Source organism: Aedes albopictus, chromosome 2 (assembly GCF_035046485.1).
Source record: "Aedes albopictus strain Foshan chromosome 2, AalbF5, whole genome shotgun sequence".
Lineage (NCBI taxonomy): Eukaryota > Metazoa > Arthropoda > Insecta > Diptera > Culicidae > Aedes > Aedes albopictus.
In genome coordinates, this window is record NC_085137.1 from 173189421 (window position 1) to 173209216 (window position 19796).

The window sequence follows — 19796 nt, forward strand, 5'->3', positions numbered from 1 at the left end:
GTTCCTTTCTGCAAGAAACACTAGAAGTTTTTTGTTTATTCGAGTGCACCTCGCGAACTACTATAGAATAACGATTCTCCGACATAAAGAGGTTATGAGATTCGTCTTCTTTCTGTTACTACAAATTCTTATTCCAGAAGTTCCAAAAATTCTATCAAAACCCCTAGAAACACATTTTTTTGCATAACTCTGCCAAACCATAACGAAATCGTTCCAAATTTTATTGACGAGTAGCTGACCTGATTATGTGTCGAACCCATACAGATTTGTTTGGGTCTTTTTCTGAGCACGAGTTAAGCTCAGAAAAAGACCCACTGCGAACTTTTGCCCCGTGCGAACTTTTGCCCCGCATTACTCTACACGAATTCTTCAACCGCCTCGATTTCATCACCGTCGATATAAATTCGGGGTGGAGGGTGCGGTGATTCCTCCCTGGAGCCCTTTGCCACCATGTACTTTGTCTTCGACACATTAATGACTAATCCGATTCGCCTGGCTTCACTCTTTAGTCGGATGTACGTTTCCGCCATCGTCTCAAATTTACGAGCTATAATATCAATATCATCAACGAAACCAATCAGCTGAAAGGACTTCGTGAAAATCGTTCCAGTCGTGTTTATCCCCGCTCTTCTGATTACACCCTCTAAAGCGATGTTGGACAGCAAGCACGAAAGACCATCACCCTCTGCGAGATTCGAAGGGACCTTCTGCGAGATTCGAAGGGACTCGAGAGTGTCCCTGATACTCGAACTACGCACATCGCTCGATCCATCGTCGCCTTGATCAATCGTATCAGTTTGTCCGGGAATTCGTATTCGTGCATAATCTGCCATAGCTGTTCTCGATCGATTGTATCATACGCCGATTTGAAATCGATGAACAAGTGATGTGTGGGCACGTTGTATTCGCGGCATTTCTGCAACACCTGGCGGATGGCGAACATCTGGTCCGTTGTAGCGCGTTCACCCATAAATCCAGCCTGATATCGCCCCACGAACTCTCTTGCAATCGCTGATAAACGGCGGCATAAAGTTTACATATGCTACCTGAGATTTTTTTCACAGTTTTCACAAAATTTGAAAAAAAAAATACTGAATAATGCTTTAAGAAATCCTTGACGATATGTCTTAAAAACTCCTTAAGATCCTGTGTAATCCAAGAAGAAATTATTGAATGTTTTTAAAGGAATTTTTGGACAAAATTTATGAAACACTTTCAGAAGATATCTGTTGAATTCCTGGAAAATCCCTCAACAAATTTCTGAGGGATTCCAGGAGGATTTTCTGAAGAAATCATTGGAAGGACTGCTGGAGATACCTCTGAAGAAAATCTCAGAAAAGTTCATAATACAATTTCTTAAGCAATTTACTGCAGATATTCTTTAGAGAACCACTAAAGAAATTAAAAACATAAAGCTTTGAAAAAAAAAAAAAATACCTGCAAGAACTGCAAAATACTCTGCAGGTATTCTTAGAAAAAATCTTGAAAAATTCTTTAAAAATGCTTATGATTAGATTCTAGAGTAAATTCTGCAATAGTTGTTGAGAAAATCTGTGGAAAAGAGTCCGAAACACAAATAAATGCCCGAGAAAATCCCTGAATAAAGGGAGTAATACCTAAAGAAACCTCTAGAGATATTCAAGCAATAATTTATGAAAACTTTTTGGAAAAAATCTGAATTTCTAAACTTTAGCGGAATGTTTGTTCGAAAGAATATCCCTAGAATAACATCTGTTGGAGAAACGTTTGTTGAAATTCCTAAAGAAACCGCTGGAGAATTTCATAGAACATTTGCGTGGAGATTCCTTAGAATAATTCTTGGAAAAATTCTGACAATATTTCTGGAGGAATTCCTTTAGAAACGTTTGAAGGACTATATAAAGAAAACAAGCATGCACTTTTGGAAGAATTTCCTATAGAATCCCTTCAGGAATCCCAGCAGAAATCTTGGTAAGAATCTCTGGGGAATCTTTTGTACCAGTTTCATGATGAATCTTTTGGAGAAATATCTTGAGTCCCAGTGAAAATTCTTGGGGAAATTCCTGGGAAAATCTTGGGAGGGATTCCTGTCGAAATTTTTAAAGAAATTCATGAACACGGATGCATTTTGAAGCGATACTAAGAGTTATCTTTGAGATGAATTTTTGCAAATCTATCCTTACGGAACGAGGATGCCATCTTCGTGGGTCTGAGCCTATGTTCTTGCTTACCGTTTATCAGATTCTTGATAAGGTAGAAATTTGATGTATCGCTAGCATGGGTTTGGGTTTTTTTTTATCATATGACCACTTCCGACGGAACACCGGGAATCAATTTTAGAGCAATTCTGATTGTCACGAATGCATTTTGATGCGGAATGATGTGTCGCATGCATGCGTAGGTTTGTTGCATTTCAATATCCGCTGCTTCCTCCGGTACCGGTCCGGAAAACAAAAATGTCCATAATTCCGGGATGCCTGGATTTATGAGAACTATTTTCAATAGGATACAATAGGATCAAATTTTCCGTCGAATGGTAGATAAAACCAGTTGAGATTTATTGACGGAAAGCGATGTCAGTTTCTTTATTCACGCATGGCCAGTATCTTAATTCATCAAGTTGAATTTATTGGTCTCCGTGTCTTCTATCAAAAAGTCATTTTTGAAGTGCGAGAAAGGCAAATATGTATAAATGTAGTGCGTTATAAGCTCGACGAAAACATATTTCCTTTACGAAGTGAAAACCAATTAAAACACATAAAGCACATCGAAACCTCAATCAACGGACCACCCACCAATAATGAGCGGGTGAATGAACAACGCAACTACCAACCAGCAGCGCTAAGCACCGTGTAAACATCGTTTCATCATGCAATACGCTGGTGCTATTCAAATTCTAAATCGAATCATATGACAAGATACAAAGAGCTTAGCATGGTAGGCTGTATGTAGCTGCGGATATAATGGTAAATGAAACAACCCACTCGGAAAATTCAACCTCCACTTTCTGCAGGGACACTTGTTGGTAATGATCTGATGATTTGTTTTTCTAAGATTGCATACGCTCATGCATTTTTTAAGAGTTAAATTATTAAATAAAAAAAAATGATCATGAAATAAACCCACGGTATCTTTGATTTTGAAAATCTTAGGTCAAAACATGCCCTGCTCACAATGTGTATCGAAACAAGTTTTTTTTTATGTTTCTAGTATTTTTCCGAAGATAGAAAGCATGCCACAGGAGTTGCTGGAGCAATTTTCTGGGAATTAAGTAATCTAAAATAAATAGCGACAAGCTTTTATTGAGTGGGAGTTTCTAATAAAGTTTCGTGCTAATATTCGCAATTTACTTGTTACTAAAGCTATGTAGGTAAGAGATTTGTTTTACTAACTTTATGAAAATAATTTGTTTTGAATTCAGAGGCGATTTTTTATGGAGCATTTCGCCTACAGTATCGGAAATAATCAGTAAATAATCAGCAGTTTCATTTTTTTTAAAGAAAATAATGATAACTTTTCTGATACAATTAGTCGCACAGTATCTAATGAAGTGCCAAAAACAAAACAATCGAGAGGACTATCAAAATTTGATTATCTTATTCCAGAAAATCAGCGAGAAGTTACCGAAATCAATTTATTTTCAGATGAAAACTCAGATAACACAACAATCTGGAAACCCTTGAAGAATGCGATCTCTGTGAAAACTTCTAAAGAAACACCTACGGCAATTTCTATGGGAATTTATCCGACATTTTTTTTCAGGAATCCTTTAAGAAATTTGGTAATATTTTTCTGCAATTCTTTAAGGAGTTCTTGCAGTGGTTCTTTTATCTCTGCCATGCAATTTCTTTAGAACTTCTCTGCTTTTTTTTTAATTATGTCTTCGGCAACTCTATGAACAGATTTTTTTTCCAAAATTTCTTCGAATATTCTCCTCTAGTAAAGAAAGGAACCAGCCAAGGGCTGAAAGTCTCTTAAATAAAGACAAATCAATCAATCAATCCTCTGATAAATTGTTTAGAAACTTCAGCAACAGCTTCTTCAGGGATTTTTCAGTCAACAATTTTTTCAGTCAACAAATTTTGACAATTTTGTCAGGACTTCATTCGAAAATTTCATAAGGAATTGCTCCGGCCATTTCTGTAATACTTTTCAGATAAAAAAAAAATGTTTCCGCAGTTTTTTTGCGGGATTTTTTCCAGTAATTATTTAGAAATTATTTTTCCACCACTCTACTTAGGATTTTTTCTAAAATTCCTCCTACAATTGCTTCAGCAAGCCCTCCGTTAATTTATTCAAGAGTTTTCCAGCATATTACTTGTGAACTTCTCTGCAATTTGTCAAAGAATACTTTGGCATTTTGTATCTTATGGTTTTTTGGCTATTTCTCTGGAAATTCATAAGAAACTAATTATTTAACCTGAAGAAAGGTTTTCTTCCGGAAACATACTTCATCATCTTTTTCTTCTTCTTCTAAGTGGTTCTACGTTGTGGAACTTGGCCTGCCTCTCTTCAACGTAGTGTTCTTCGAGTTCATTCACAGATTGAAAGGCTTCCTTTGTTTGTCATTGCATGAACTTGTATATTGTGAGACAAGCTCAACGATACACTATGCCCTATGCTCGTTGATTCTTAAGTTCACCCCCATATTTTGAGTTTCATCCAAAAAGATGTCACTGGTCAAAATTTTAGCTATATCCATTGAAATTGAGAGGTGCATCAAATTTATCTTGTGTTTGCAACTACTTTAGAACTTTAAAAACATGAATTAGAAACTCCGCAAGGCTACTTAAGGAGACCCCTTATTTACTTACTTACGGGTTCTAAAAATTTCTCTAAAACTTCTCGAATATTCATTTAAGATATTTCTTAGAAAATTTCCTAAAGGAACGTTTACAATTTGCAGTCCGATATTTAAGAAAAACGGAAGGGTTGTTCTCGATAAGTGCGAAAGTGTCGGAAGACTTCATTGAGATTCCTGAGAAATTTCCAGGAGAGAAACACTTGAAGAATTTCTCCAGGATTTTGAGGCAGAATTTCTCCAAAAAATCCTGTAGAATTTCTCCGGCAATTCCTTGAGATTGTTTTTACGAATTCACAGAATTACCAACGAAATCATCGGAGCATTTTTTTTTTAATTGACATAATAATCGCTGGAGTTTTCGAAATCGTTATTCTTTAAAAAAAATGCCCTGGTTTCGTTAGAGAAATATTTGCAGATTTTCCCAGAGGAATAAAGAACAAAGTTTTTTTTTGTCTGTATTTACGAGATTTTTAACACTAGGCTAGTTCATCTCGAAGTAAGAACAAAGTGCCAAAGAAAATTTTTAAGATATAACCAGGGGAATATCTTTGAAAACTATTGGATAACTTTCTAATGAAGATGCAGCAGAAATTCCTAGGAAAAATCGTCGTGGAAAATACATAAAGGACATTCCTCAGAAAACCCTAAAGAATTTTTCAGGGAATTGCAAAAGTAATTGTTTATAAAATTCATAAAACAAATTGTCAGAAACATTAAAAAAGGTTATTCCTGAACTTTGCCCTAATAACTCCCTAAGAATATTTTTAAAAAAGTAGCCAAAGGCACCTTATATTCAAAAAAAAAACGCTTCATAGGGTCGTCCTTTTCGAAAGCAAAGCGATTACGGCACCGATTGATAATTTTCTCTTTTTTATCAATCATGCTAATTTCTAACTATTCAATGACTCTTCATTATGGGGATTTTCTGTTCGAGGCAGGTTCATCCCGAAATTAACTGCTAACAAAAAATATACAAATAAGACACAAAATAAACAGCACTCCATTCTTTTGGTTTGAGTAGAATGAAAATGGGAGCATATATGCTTTGTATGGGAACAGACACGGGTAGAGGTGAAATACTGCCGATCAAAGCGTGTTACTGGTTTGATTGATGTACGAGATAAAAGATCTGAAAATAATATCTGAAAAATGTTTCTGGAACATCTGAACAATATCAAAATGTGATATTTCAAGATCAAACGAATGCTCACTGCAATTGGCAAGATCTAAATATGATGTAATGATGATGTTTCAGGATCCACAAGAACATGCCTGGAATTTGAAATTCCTTCGGGGATGCCTCAAGAAAAATTTTCAGAGATTCTTTCAGGAGTTCGATGATCTCTGCAGGAGTTCGGGGATCTCTCTAATAGCTCCATGAGGATTCAGGGATGCCTCCATGTGTTCATTATGAATTCCATCAGAAGTTCCCTAATCTATTTCACCGTGAGTTCGTTCAGGTATCCTTCCAGAAGTCCCTTTAAAGATTCTTTCAGGAGGAATCATAAATGTCACGAGGATTCCTCCTGAAATTCTTTCGGGGATTCCTTCTAATATTCCCACAAATTTATTCGGGGATTCCCCTTAGAATTCCTTCAGAGATTCCACCTGAATTTCTCATAAAATTCCTCCAGGGATTTCTCATGCACTTCATTCTGGAATGTCTCCTGCAATTCATTTGGGGATTCCTTCTGGAATCCCTTCGGGTATTCCTCCTGCACATCCTTCATGGATTCCTCCTGAAATTCTTTCGGAGCTTTCTCCTGATGTTCTCACGTAGATTTGTCTTGAAATTTATTCGGGGTTTCCTCCTGGATTTTTTTTGATGATTTTGCTTAGAATTCCGTCGGAGATTCCTCCTGGATTTGCTTTGAGGATTCCTCATGGAATTCCTTCAGCAGTTCCTCCGGAATTCCTTTGGGGTTTCCTTCTGAAATTGCTTCAGTGATTTCTCTTAGAATTCCTTCGGGGATTCCTCCTGGAATTCGGTCGGGGATTTCCCTTCAACTTCCTTCGGGAATATCTCCTAAAATTCTTTTGAAGACTATTTTAGACTTCCTATGGTAATTCCTCTTGAAAATACTTCGAGTATTTCGCTTGGAACTCCTTCGGAGATTCCTCCCAGAATGCCTTCGGGGATTTCTCCTGGAATTCCTTCAGGAATTCATCCAGAAATTCCATAGGGTATTCCTGCTGGACTTCCTTCAGAGATTTCTCCTGGACTTCCTTCGGAGATTCCTCCTGAAGTTTCTACGGGAATTTCTCTTCAAATTTCTTCGGTGATTCCTCCTCGAATTTTTTCGGGTTTTGCTCTTGGAATTCCTGCTGGAACTCCTCCTAGAATTATTTCAGAGGTTTCTCATGGAATTCCTACGAGTATTCCTCCTGGATATTTTTCGATGGTTCATCCTAGAAATTATTTGAAGATTTCTTCTTGAATTCCTTTAAAAAAAATCTGGAATTTGTTTGGGGATTCTTCCTGGACATCCTTCATCAAATCCTCCTCGATTTTTTTCGAGGATTCCTCTTGATGTTCCGTCGTGGATTCCTTTGGTGATTCCTCTCAGATTTTCTCCGGAGATTCTGCCTAAAATTCTTTCAAAAACGCTTATTTCAGAGATGAGCCAGCCTAGGGCTGCAAATCTCTTTAATAAAGATAATAGTAATCTTTCAAAAATTCCTCATGGAATTTCTTCGGGATTTCTTTCTTGAATTCCTTCGGGAATTTCTCCTGGTATTCGAAGATTCTTCCTTGAGTTCCTTCGAGGATTCTTATTGAATTTCATTGGAGATTCTTCCTCGACTTTCTATGGGGATACCACTTAGAATTCCTTCGGGGTTACCTCTTTGAGGAATCTGCTTGTAATTTCTTTTGAGATTCCTCCCGGAATTCTTTCGCAGGTGCCCTCTGGTGCTCCTGTGAGGATTTCTCCTGTATTTTTTCGGGTTTTTTTTCTGGACTTCCTTCGAGGATTCCTCCTAAAATTCATTCGGGGATTCCTCCTGAAATTCATTCATTTGTCGGGATAACTTCTGGAATTCCTTCGGGATTTCCTCGTAGAATTCCTTTGGTGATTTCTCTTCAAATTTCTTCGGAGATTCCTCCTTGAATTCCTTTGAGAGTACTCCTAGAATTCCTGCAGGGTTTTCTCCTTCGGTGATTGTTCCCAAAATTCCTTCGAGATTTTTTTCTGGAATTATATCGGGGATTTCTCTTGGAATTCCTTCAGGGATTCCTCCTAGAGTAATTTCGGGTATCACTCTTAGAATCCCTTCGGGGGTTTTTCTTGAGGGGTTCTTCCTTCGAGGATTCTTGCTGAAATTCCTTCGGAGATTTCTCCTGATATTTCGTCGGGGACTCCTTCTGGTTTTCCTTCGGGACTTCCTCTTGAAATCTCTTGGGTGATTCCTCTTCGAATTCCTTCGGGGATTCCTCTTGGAATTCCTCCGGAGTTTCCTGCTGGAATACCATATGGGATTCCTCCTGGAATTCCTTCGAGGATTACTCATGGTACTCTTTCGGAAATTCCTCCTAATATTCACTCAGGGATTTCTTCTGAAAATCTTTCTCGATATTTTTCGTTGATTCTTCCTAGAAATCCTTTGGGGATTCCTTCTCGAACTTCTTCAGAAATTCCCGCTGGAATTCCTCCTGAAATTCGTGCTGTAATTCCCTTGGGATTCCTGCTTGGATTCATTTGGGGAATCCTCCTGGAATTTTTTTTTTCGAAGATTCGTCCTGGATTTCCATATGAAATTCCTCGAAAACTTCAATATTTGACTTCCTCATAATAAAAGCTCAGACTACAAATTCTAGAGCGTGATGTCAGCTTCGTAGCTTTGCCAATATTGAAATTATGGTTAAAGTTTCGGTCATGCCGATTCACGCCGCCGGTCAAAAATGGCCCTCACGCCACCGCCGAGCAAAATATAGTCGGTAAACAGGTCTAAAATCAACATCCTTGTGCTCATCATTCTACCATGGACAGTGTAGGGTCCGATCCCTCGTTAGTTCATAAATAACGTAGAAGTATTATTCGTCGAGTGTAGGGAGATAGAGAAAGGGTAGAAGAGGATTGATTGACGGGGAGCGAATACGTTGTATCTCGGTGGTGTTTTTACGTCGGAAATTATAAGTAATTGAAACGATCGAAAACCGTGGAATCATTTTCTACGAAACATCCGAACCCCACAAGTGGCGATGAGGATTGAGTATAACAGGTGAGAAATAAAATTTGGTGAAAAAGAGCGGTTTTTGAAATAATTCTTGGGGGAAGTGTGTGCTGGCATAACGCTGGAAGATGGCGTCAGATTTTTGCTCATGTTCTTCACGGTATCGTAATAGTGTGTGTGCAGTGGCAAAGCAACCGAAAAGATGTGAGAGGAAATGTTAAAAACAAAAACACATACTAATGGATGGCAGTGCAAAGATCAGATGTCATACCGAAAAAAAAAAACAACTTACGTTGTTTACGGTGGGTGGTAATAATGAAATCTGTTTCTACTACGTTTTCTAGTACGTGCCTGTTGATCCAACAGGAGGGGATCATAGAAAATTGATCCCGGGTCACAGTTAAGTTGTTTGTACCTGTAACTGTACAGGAGGTGAATGTTCATTCACGGGTACCGCTAAATGCTATGCCAGAACGTACCTGCCGGGAACGCAGGAGGGAAGTATTGGGTATGCTTCCGGGATCTACTCTGTTTGATGAAATATTGAATGTACCTGTTTGGATAGCAGGAGGGGAACATTGGGGTATGCTTCCGGGATATATTGTATGCATTTTGTACGTGCCTGTTGGACGAACAGGAGGTGAAACATTCTTTCACGGGTGCGAATAAAAGATATTCAGTTGAGCTTGGCGTATCAAACATGGTGATGGTAATCAAATAAATATACTATGCTTTTCGATAAGTTGGGAGTGTTTTATTGATTTGGGTGAAAAAATACCTTTCTTGAATTACGCAATAAGAATAAAGATATGGTTTCTTGGATGGTTTAGGATTTTCGAAATTGTGCTATACTTGCAGATGGAAGACTCGCGGCCGCTCCCACAATTTCGTTGCGACGAAATTGAAAAGCAGAAGCTATTCAAGGAGTGGAAGAGTTGGAAGGGTGCTCTAGAGTGCTACTTCGATGCATATGGGATTTGTGACCAGAAGCAAAGAAGAGCGAAGCTGCTACATCTTGGAGGTCCGCAGCTGCAGCGAGTATTCCACAACTTGCCAGACAGAGAGAATTTCCCATTAGTTTCTCTGGAGAAGCAATGGTATGATGTGGCCATCAATGCGTTGGATGCATTCTTCCAACCATATCGGCAAGATTGCTTAGAAAGATACAAGCTACGGCAATTAAAGCAGAGGGAAGGAGAACGATTCGCTGATTTCATCCTACGTTTGCGACAGCAGATATCCGATTGCGGGTTTGACAAATATCCGGAAGAAATAAGAGAGGTGCTCTGCGAAATATTCCTGATTGATACCGTTATCGAGGGTTGTCAGTCTCAAGAACTGCGGCGTAGAATATTGCAACAGGATAGATCGTTGGCGGAGATTGAATCGTTGGGCGTGACCCTGGAAGGTATCGATCATCAGGTGAGGGGATTTAACAGGAAAAGCGAACAAACGGATTTTGGCCAGCAGGTTTTGAGAATCGGGAACGAACCTACTCCACTTCAGAATAAATTTCGCTCTAATCCAACGGGCTTCAGGGCCAAGTTCACCGGTAAAGACGGTTATGCCTGCTACAACTGTGGTCGCCGCGATCATATTTCCACTTCTGAAACCTGTCCCGCTAAAGGCAAAGTATGCCATGCCTGTAAACGAGTTGGTCACTTTGAATCGAACTGTCGATCACGCAAGAGGAAACTGCCTTCGCTGACGAAAACTGTGCGAGCTGTTGAGCGATCTGGACAGGAGCCAGAAGTACGGGAACCGGAATCCTCTAAAACCTACTATACGTTCCATTCCGGCAATGAAACCAACGTTGTACCATGCGAGGTCGGAGGGATACAGTTAGATCTTCTTGTGGATTCTGGCTCAGATGTTAACCTTGTACCTGACAATGTATGGGAAAATCTCAAGCAGGCTCGTATTGTGGTACAACACTGTGTGAAAGGTAGCAGCAAGGTTCTCAAAGGATACGCAAACGATACTCCTTTGCCCATACTTGGAACCTTTGTGGCTGATGTAAAGGTTGGTCATAAAACCGTCCGGGCTGAGTTTTTTGTCATCAGAGGTGGACAAAGAAGTATTTTGGGGGACAAAACGGCCAAGCAGTTGGGAATTCTTCAAGTGGGCTTGCAAATCAATAGCATTGCTCCTCAAGCCGAACCGTTTCCAAAGATCAAAGACGTACAGGTACACATCCACACAGATCCTGAGGTCAAGCCTGTGTTTCAGCCGGTACGCCGTATCCCGATTCCTCTCGAGGCTACAGTCGATAAGAAATTGAATCAACTCTTAGCAACGGATATTATTGAAGTCAAGCACGGTCCTGCCACGTGGGTTTCCCCTCTGGTAGTTGTAGGGAAGAGTAATGGTGAGCCGAGAATTTGCCTGGATCTGCGACGAGTCAACAAGGCTGTATTGCGGGAACGTCATCCGATGCCTGTGGTTGATGAGTACCTGGCCCGCTTGGGTAAAGGAAGAATCTGGAGCAAGTTGGACATCAAAGACGCCTTTCTTCAGGTATGTAATTAAATGAAACTGAATAAAGAAATACCAATTACTCATAACGTGTTTATTAGGTTGAATTGGCGCCCGACTCAAGGGATGTGACCACATTTATAACAAACAAGGGACTTTTTCGGTTCAAAAGGCTTCCTTTTGGACTGGTTTGTGCCCCAGAGCTGTTCCAAAAGGTCATGGACCAGATATTGGCGGGGTGCGCTGGGACGTGTTGGTATTTAGATGACGTGATGGTCGAGGGAAAGGATCTACAAGAACATGACGAAAGGCTTAACGAAGTGCTGAGACGTTTCAGGGACCGGTCGGTTCAACTTAATTGGGACAAATGCGTATTCCGCGCAGATAGAATTGATTTCGTGGGTTATACAATTTCCGCTGAAGGTCTATACCCATCTAGTTCGAAGGTTGATGCTATTTTATCGTTTCGTCGACCTGATACCGAATCGGAGGTTCGAAGTTTCTTGGGTTTGGCGAATTATTTAAACAAATTTATTCCTGACTTGGCTACTCTCGACGAACCTCTGCGTCAGTTAACAAGAAAAGGCTGCGCTTTCCTGTGGACTGAGAAACATCAACGATCGTTTGATCAAATCAAGGCTGCGATGGCAGGAGCCCGGTCATTGGGTTTTTTCAACATTGAAGACCGCACAGCTGTGATGGCTGACGCTAGTCCAACGGGGCTTGGGGCTCTGCTTCTGCAAACAGATACAGCAGGGTGCACCCGAGTTGTCAGCTGTGCTTCCAAGTCGTTGACAGAAACGGAGAAAAAGTACTGCCAAACCGAGAAGGAAGCATTAGCGGTTGTATGGAGTGTCAAACGTTTTTATACATACCTATACGGAAGTGAGTTCGACATTTTGACAGATTGCAAGGCCTTGGAGTTTCTGTTCACCGTTCGCTCGAGACCTTGCGCTAGAATCGAGCGTTGGGTATTAAGGCTCCAAGCATTCGATTACAGGGTGATCTACATACCTGGCGAGAAAAACATAGCAGATGTTTTATCTCGCCTTGGGACGCATGAGCCAATCCCTTTCGATGCATCCGAAGAAATCGCGATTAGACAGGTTGCATTAGCGGCGGCAACAACAACTGCGTTAGGCTGGAGTGAGATATCTAAAGCTTCGAAGGAAGATCCGGAGATTTGCCATGTTCTGATGTGCCTAGATCAAGATAAGGTCGATGACCTTCCGTTATCTTTCCGTATTGTTGCCAATGAACTTTGCCGATGTGAGGATGTTCTCCTACGAACTGATAGGATTGTAATACCTGCTGTGTTACGTAGTCGGGTTTTGTGTGTTGCTCACGAAGGACATGTAGGAATACGTATGATGAAGTCTCATTTGCGTTGTGCTGTTTGGTGGCCTAAAATGGATTCAGCTGTAGAGGATTTTGTAAAGAAGTGTCGTGCGTGTACTTTGGTTGCTGCCCGGATCCCCCTATACCAATGATTCGAAAGGACATGCCTTATGGACCTTGGGAGGACGTTGCGGTAGATTTTTTGGGTCCATTGCCGGAGGGACAGACCCTGTTTGTTGTCGTAGATTTCTATAGTCGCTTCATTGAAGTTTGCGAGATGTCGCAGATTACAGCGAACGCAACTATCTTGCAACTGTCTAAGATCTTTTGCCGTTATGGTGTGCCTATAACTCTACGCGCCGATAATGGTCCCCAGTTGAGCACTTCTTGCGATGAATTCAGAACATTCTGTGAAGAGATGGGTATCCGTCTAGTGAATACCATACCATACTGGCCGCAGCAAAATGGAGAAGTAGAGCGACAGAACCGATCCATATTGAAGAGATTGAAGATTGCTCAGGAGTTAGGACAAGACTGGAGAAGAGCATTGGACCAATACATTCTATCCTATCATTCCACTCCTCATCCTACAACTGGACGTTCTCCTTTCGATCTGATGTTTGGAAGGAAAATCCGTAACAAATTACCCCAAATTCCTCGTGAGGTGCCTGTAGATGAAGAAGCTAGCGATCATGATCGGCTGCAAAAGGAGAAGGGGAAGGCTTATGCTGATCAAAAGCGACGAGCTTGCCAAAGCAGTATTGAGGTCGGAGACAAGGTGTTGGTCAAAAGGTTCCGTAAAGAAAACAAGCTCAGTACAGACTTCTCCCCAGAAGAACATACTGTTATTCGCCGAAGTGGTGCAGATGTGACCGTGAAGTCATTGACAACTGGTAAAGAGTGTCGCCGCAACATTGCCCACCTTAAAAAGTTGCCAGACTTAGGGCCAGTTCGTGAATGCGGAAATGAAGCAGTTCCAATGAATAACGAAGCAGGGACGAGTCAAGAAGCTGAAAGTTCGGACGCGAGCTTGGATGTTCCGGATTCAAAGAACGTTAGAGAACCAAGCGATCGAAGATTACATTTGCAACGAAAGCGTAATGAACCTGTTAAATTTTCAGATTATCTTCCACACTGAATAAACTTAAGGGGGGGTTGTAGGGTCCGATCCCTCGTTAGTTCATAAATAACGTAGAAGTATTATTCGTCGAGTGTAGGGAGATAGAGAAAGGGTAGAAGAGGATTGATTGACGGGGAGCGAATACGTTGTATCTCGGTGGTGTTTTTACGTCGGAAATTATAAGTAATTGAAACGATCGAAAACCGTGGAATCATTTTCTACGAAACATCCGAACCCCACAGACAGCATATAAAAGTGACAGCAGCGTAAAGGCAATCAGTTCGATATAGTAGAATAAGAATAGTTGAATAGAATACATTTAGGTGCTGTACAAAGTGTAGGTGCCAATTGGAATCGCTCACGCAGTGCCCTAGTGGACAAAAGAGCTGTAAATTAGGTTAAGTGATTGAAGAATAAAACAAATATGTCAACTAACAAAAGTTAAAAAAAAACTGCTTTTAACATCTTCACGTTTTTTTAAAGAGGTATCTGAGGATCGTCCCAACTGTAGTAGAAATTAAAAGCGAAATGCTCTACTTCAACGCCACCTCATTTTCCAAAAACAGTGCTTCAATACCAAAAATATCTATATCTATTTCCAGCCTTTATCCTTCCAACGAAAATTTAATACCTAACGCAAACATTTCCCACGGCACAACGAGCGCGCGTTGATTTCCTTTGTCAGCTCAAATCTCTTCATGTATGACAGTCTTTTTTTTTCGCTTTTTTCCCCAATACATTTTCCAGATAATCCTCCAGCCAGCATTGAAAGTACGTCGGCCACACAAAGGGAAGCAACTGCCACCGCGACCGGTTTCCGGCATGGATTTGTACCCCTAACCAGCCTCTGTACTGATGACGATGCTCTGGCCGCATCCGGAACGAATAAAACCTACAACGAGAATGGAAGAAACGAAGAATCAATAATCTCTAATCCAGCATCTATCAAATTTATCCACATAATACGATTCCTGTGTGCTTCCTCTCGGCATTGACAATCGGATTAAGCAGTTTCACCGGAACGGCCTTCCACCGCCAACCCGCCAACCAGCCAGCGAGCCGAATAAATAGGAAACGGCCAGACAGCAACAACAATAACAGAAAAAAAAGTCCGAACGACGGACGTCAAGGATGGGAACTGTGGTGTGCCTTCCGGCTGGACCGGAACTGGTGTCCCAGTGCAACCGTTGTACAACCTGTTTGCCGAAGCCGTTCGGAAAGCGAGGTGAGTTACGACGGCGACGGGTTTGTTTTGATTTCTTTGATTTAGCTCTTTCTGGCTCTCCGGTTGTTCACATGCCCGAGTCCGTCTCGTGTTTTGCTGCACGCGCGCAACATGTGGGAGATCTACACTGTGAAACAAATGTACACATTGCACCAGTAACTTTCACGGAATGATGGGAAAATCCTTTGTAATTTCACTCTCTTTAGAGTGAAATGACAAAGTATATTTTTGTGAAATAACTGATAGAATTAGTAAACGACAAAAAGCCCAGTTCGCTGCGTGAAAATTACTCTTATGATGTGTACATTGGTCTTTCCGTGTGATGCTGTGAGCAAATGTGCATTGTTCGTTTCGTGAGAGTTTTGTATTTGCACTCGCGCTGAGCAGTTTTCCTTCGGAGAAAAAGAGCTTCAGAAAGAGAAGCGTGAGATAATGTGAGAAAGCTCATCACTGATGCTTCAACTATTGCCTTCCAGGTGTCTCTGCGTTAAGTTCGGCTGTACCATCCAGTGACAGTGTGTATAAATTGGCTGTAAGTTTGAAGTTGTGTGTTTGGTGTCGTGATGTGCTATACTGTGTTGACCACAAAATTATATTTTGTATTGCTTTCTGTTAATAATGTCTACACATCTATACAGTATATTGTTTCATGCTAATCGTACAAGACTTTTTCTGTCCTTTTTTGAATCACTCACCATGTGAGACTTAGAACAATCCTTTTAAAATCCTACTCGAATCTGCAACATTGACCATTCAATCAAGAGCTTGCTCTGGAAAATCATTCAGAAGCATTTTTATGACTTCTTTCACAATTTATACAACAATTCTCTAAGGAATCACCCCCCCCCCCCCCCAACAGTTTCTTTTGGGATTATATCTAACGATTCCTTTTATTTCTTTGGAAATTCCTTCGAATTCCTTTTTTTAAACTCTATGGAAGTTTGCTTAGTAATTTATTCGCAATTTAGCTACAAAAATTCTCCAGGAAATTCTTCAGGTTCTCTAACATTCTTTAAGAGCTCCTACATTAATTCTTATGTTTCTTCTTGTTTTTGGCTCTACGTTCTCTTAGGAAGTTAGCCTGCCTCTCTTCAACTTAGTGTTCTTCGAGCACCTCCACAGTTATTAACTAAAGGGCTTTCGTTGCCTGTCATTGCGTGAATTTGTATATTGTGTAACACAATGATACCCTTTGTCCAGGGAGTCGAGGAAATGTTCCTAACCGGAACGGGAATGGAACCCGCCGTCTTTTGATTGGCAATCCGTTTCCCACTAGGCTAACTGGGAATTTATCTAAAAACTAAAAACCTTCACGGGAATTATTTTTACAATTTTTTTGCTTATTTTTACGGGTTTCGTAAGTAATTGTTTGAGAAATTCTTCCGACAGTATAACTTTCTTTTATTTCTTATGAAATGCGGTATATTCTTTAAAAAAAATCTTTGGAAAATTTAAAACTAATACCTTTGGCAATTCTTTTAGTAATTCCTTAGGAAATTCCTTCAGTGATTCTTTGAAATTCCTTTGAAATTTTATCCGTAACTTCCTTCTGACATTCTTCAAGCAATTTTTTAAGACATTCCTCTGACAATTTCTTTAGATAACCCTTAATATTCTTCCAGCATACACTGAGCGAAATAAGAATAGCACCACCCTGTGTTTTCACTATATTTTTTTAATTTCCATATCAGTTTTGATATCTTCGTTTTATAATGATAGTATAATCTATTCCACAACTGTACAGCTGATTACGATCATATTATTGTGGATCGTTTACATTGAAGCCGAAAAATTCATGAAAAAATAAGCGAAATAAAAATAGCACCACTTTAACTTTTGATCAACGTTTATTTATATTTCAACAAAAACAAGCTCAAATACATTTTTTAGATCGTAGTAGTGAGCATACGAACCATTGGTTTGAATTACTTCAACCAGCCGTGATTTCATGGGCAAAATAATTTTTTCCAGCGTACCCTACTCGATCTACTGTATGCATCCACGAATACGACGTTTCAGCATGTTATCGTTGCCGAATTGTTTGCCGTTCTCATAAACGCGACGAGCAAGCATAGACCAATGGTTTTCCATGGGATTCAGATCCAGAGAACAAGCGGGCCACTCGAGAACTCCCATGCTTTCGTTAGAAAACCAGGCTTTAGTCAGTCTTAGAGTTGTGAATCGCGGTATTATCCTGCTGGAAGACGAAATCTGTGCCCATCAAACACTTGCCGTGTTCAATAAAGCTTATTTTCAGCAATTAAATGTAATCCTTGACTTCATCCTCGTTGAGATTCACGCCAATGAAAACTTTCCCCGAAATGTAAAAGCTCCCAAAACCATCAGTGTACCACCACCAAAGTTCCGGTTCATCTTAACATCCGATTCTTTTCGCAGATCATGCCAGTAGTCTTTCCAACCATCTGGACCATCAAAGGTAAACTTTTTTTCGTCCGAAAATAGCAGATTTTTCCATTCGTCCGTCCAGGAAACATACTGTTCAGCAAAACTGAACTGATTCACCTTATGTCGCTCTGTCAAGTTGGGCTTGCCAAGCCTTTTGTGCTACCTCAGGTTCTTTTTTCTTGACAGGATTTGTTGCTCACGTCGTATTGTAACTGGAAATTGCAATTCTGCACGAATTTGGGATGCTTTTCATTTCTTGTTCACTGTCTCTCTTTAAATTTTTCGCTTATCTTTCTCTGGGAGCTTACTTTTCGTTCCTCGTTTGTCTGTGTGATGAACATTTTCGAAATATTTCAAGAACCTTACGACTACGGCATGAGATCGGAAGATTTTACGACCGATTTCTCTGGAAGAGAAGCATGCGTCATGGTATGTTTTTAGTTTTACCCTTTCTTCGAAGTTAAGAGTTGCACCTGACCCATTACTACTCGAATACTGGGAAACAAAGGGTTCTTCAATTACTTTTTGAATAACACTCCGCCACCCGATAGGAACTGTCTGTAACTGACTCAAAGCCAATACAAAAATCTGTCAACATGTTGACAGGCTGTTTTCATTACATGGTGGTGCTATTTTTATTTCGCTCATTTTTTCATGAATTTTTCGACCTAAATGTAAATGATCCACAATAATTTGATCGTAATCAACTGTAAAGTTTCGAAATAGATTATACTATCATTCTAAACCAAAGTTAACATAATTGACATCGAAATTCTAAAAATATTGTGAAAAAACAGGGTGGTGCTATTCTTATTTCGCTCAGTGTAGCTTCTAGAAATAGTTTTGGTAAATCAACAAAGAATTCTTCTAGCGATTCTAGGATTTAACATAAAATTTCTTTAGTAATCGTGATGGCTACTTATTAAGGACCTTGGCAGCTTTTTTCAAGAATTTCTTCAGCCATTCCCAGGGGGAGCGACACCAGTTTTGCCAAGCTAAAAAACCTAAAAAAAGCTAAAGAAAGCTAGTTGCTAAAACCCGCAAAAGTTTTGTAGGTTTTACCGGTTTTTTTTCGACATTTATTTAGCTCTTTTGGGGTTTTTCGGCATGGAAAAACTAGTTTTGCTTCCCCTGGCAATTCCTGTCCTCTTTTATTGTTTTCTGGAATTCCTCTAGCAAATTGTTCAGATTTTTTCCAACAGTTTCATGGAGAATTTATCAGGCAACTATTTCAGGAACTGCTCTTACAAAAAATATGATAGTTTATTTAGTTTCTAAGAACTCCTCAGTAAATTCTTTCAGAAACTTATGCAACTATTTCTTCGACAGTTCCCTTAAAAACTCTTTGTCAGGTTTACAGGTTTTTTTCCAATTAATTATTCTCTTTACAGTTACTTAGAGAATCTCCCGCTGATTTATTTACTATCTCTTCTAAGTTTATCTTTTAATCAATCATGTTCCTTTCAGGACTACCTCCGATAATGTAACTAGGATAGTGGACAGATTGTGGCCCGGGGAAGGTATTTTGGCCCACCTTGGAAATTTTATTACATTTTTCAATATAATCTGTACAAAGTTTTGGCAAATTATTATTGGAACTTCCAATAAATCATTGCCAAAATTTTGTAGAGATTATATGATAGAGGTAATAAAATTCCCAAGGTGGGCCAAAATACCTGCCACGGGCAAAATACGTCCGCTACCCTACTGATTGAAATGCAGGAAATTTTAAAGAAGTTTTCGAAATAATTCTCAAAGATGTCAATCTTCAATGTCAGAGATGATGAATTTCTGAATAAATTTGTCAAAAGAATTTCAAGTAATTCTGTAATGCGGAGAAATTTCTAAATAATACCCCAGAAGAATTTTTCAAGAATTTTTTTTTTGGAAATTATTAAACAAGAAGGATGCCATGGACATAATCTTGAAAGGCATTCTCAGAAAAAAAATCTTGGGAATTTCCTGTAAAAATTGCATCGAAAATTTTGAGTTTTTTTTTGTGAAATTCATCCGGAGATTTGCTTAGGATTTTTTTCGTAATTATCTTTAAGCACTTCTAAAACAATTCTCTTAAACATTTCTCCGGCGATACATGAAAAACAATATGCAATTTATTAATCAATTGATCCACAATTTGTTTGTTTGGGATTTCCATCGGTAATTGTTCAAGAAGTCCCCTTTCTGGTATTTTTTCATGAGCTTTTCTGGAAATGTTTTTGGCAAGGATGGAAATCTAGTGATCATGATCAGATTTCGAATGTGTCGTGGTCGAACGG

At 39.6% G+C, this 19796-nt stretch overlaps 2 long non-coding RNA genes across 3 annotated transcripts in view; one reads left to right on the forward strand and one right to left on the reverse strand.

The window, feature by feature from the left end:
- LOC115258700 (uncharacterized) overlaps positions 1-19796 on the forward strand; it is a 282925-nt gene that overhangs the window by 260509 nt on the left and 2620 nt on the right. Inside the window, exons 2-3 of the long non-coding RNA XR_003893769.2 lie at positions 14637-15114; positions 15591-15646. This is a non-coding gene — a long non-coding RNA (uncharacterized LOC115258700). The remainder of the gene's footprint in view (positions 1-14636; positions 15115-15590; positions 15647-19796) is intronic.
- Positions 14459-14984, reverse strand: LOC109418437 (uncharacterized). 2 transcript variants are annotated; one of them, XR_002132100.3, is made up of 2 exons: positions 14856-14984; positions 14459-14781 (listed from the first exon to the last, which is right to left on the reverse strand). It is a non-coding gene; the product is annotated as an uncharacterized LOC109418437 (long non-coding RNA). The 2 variants fall into 2 exon arrangements; XR_003893716.2 differs by having other exon boundaries at positions 14849-14980.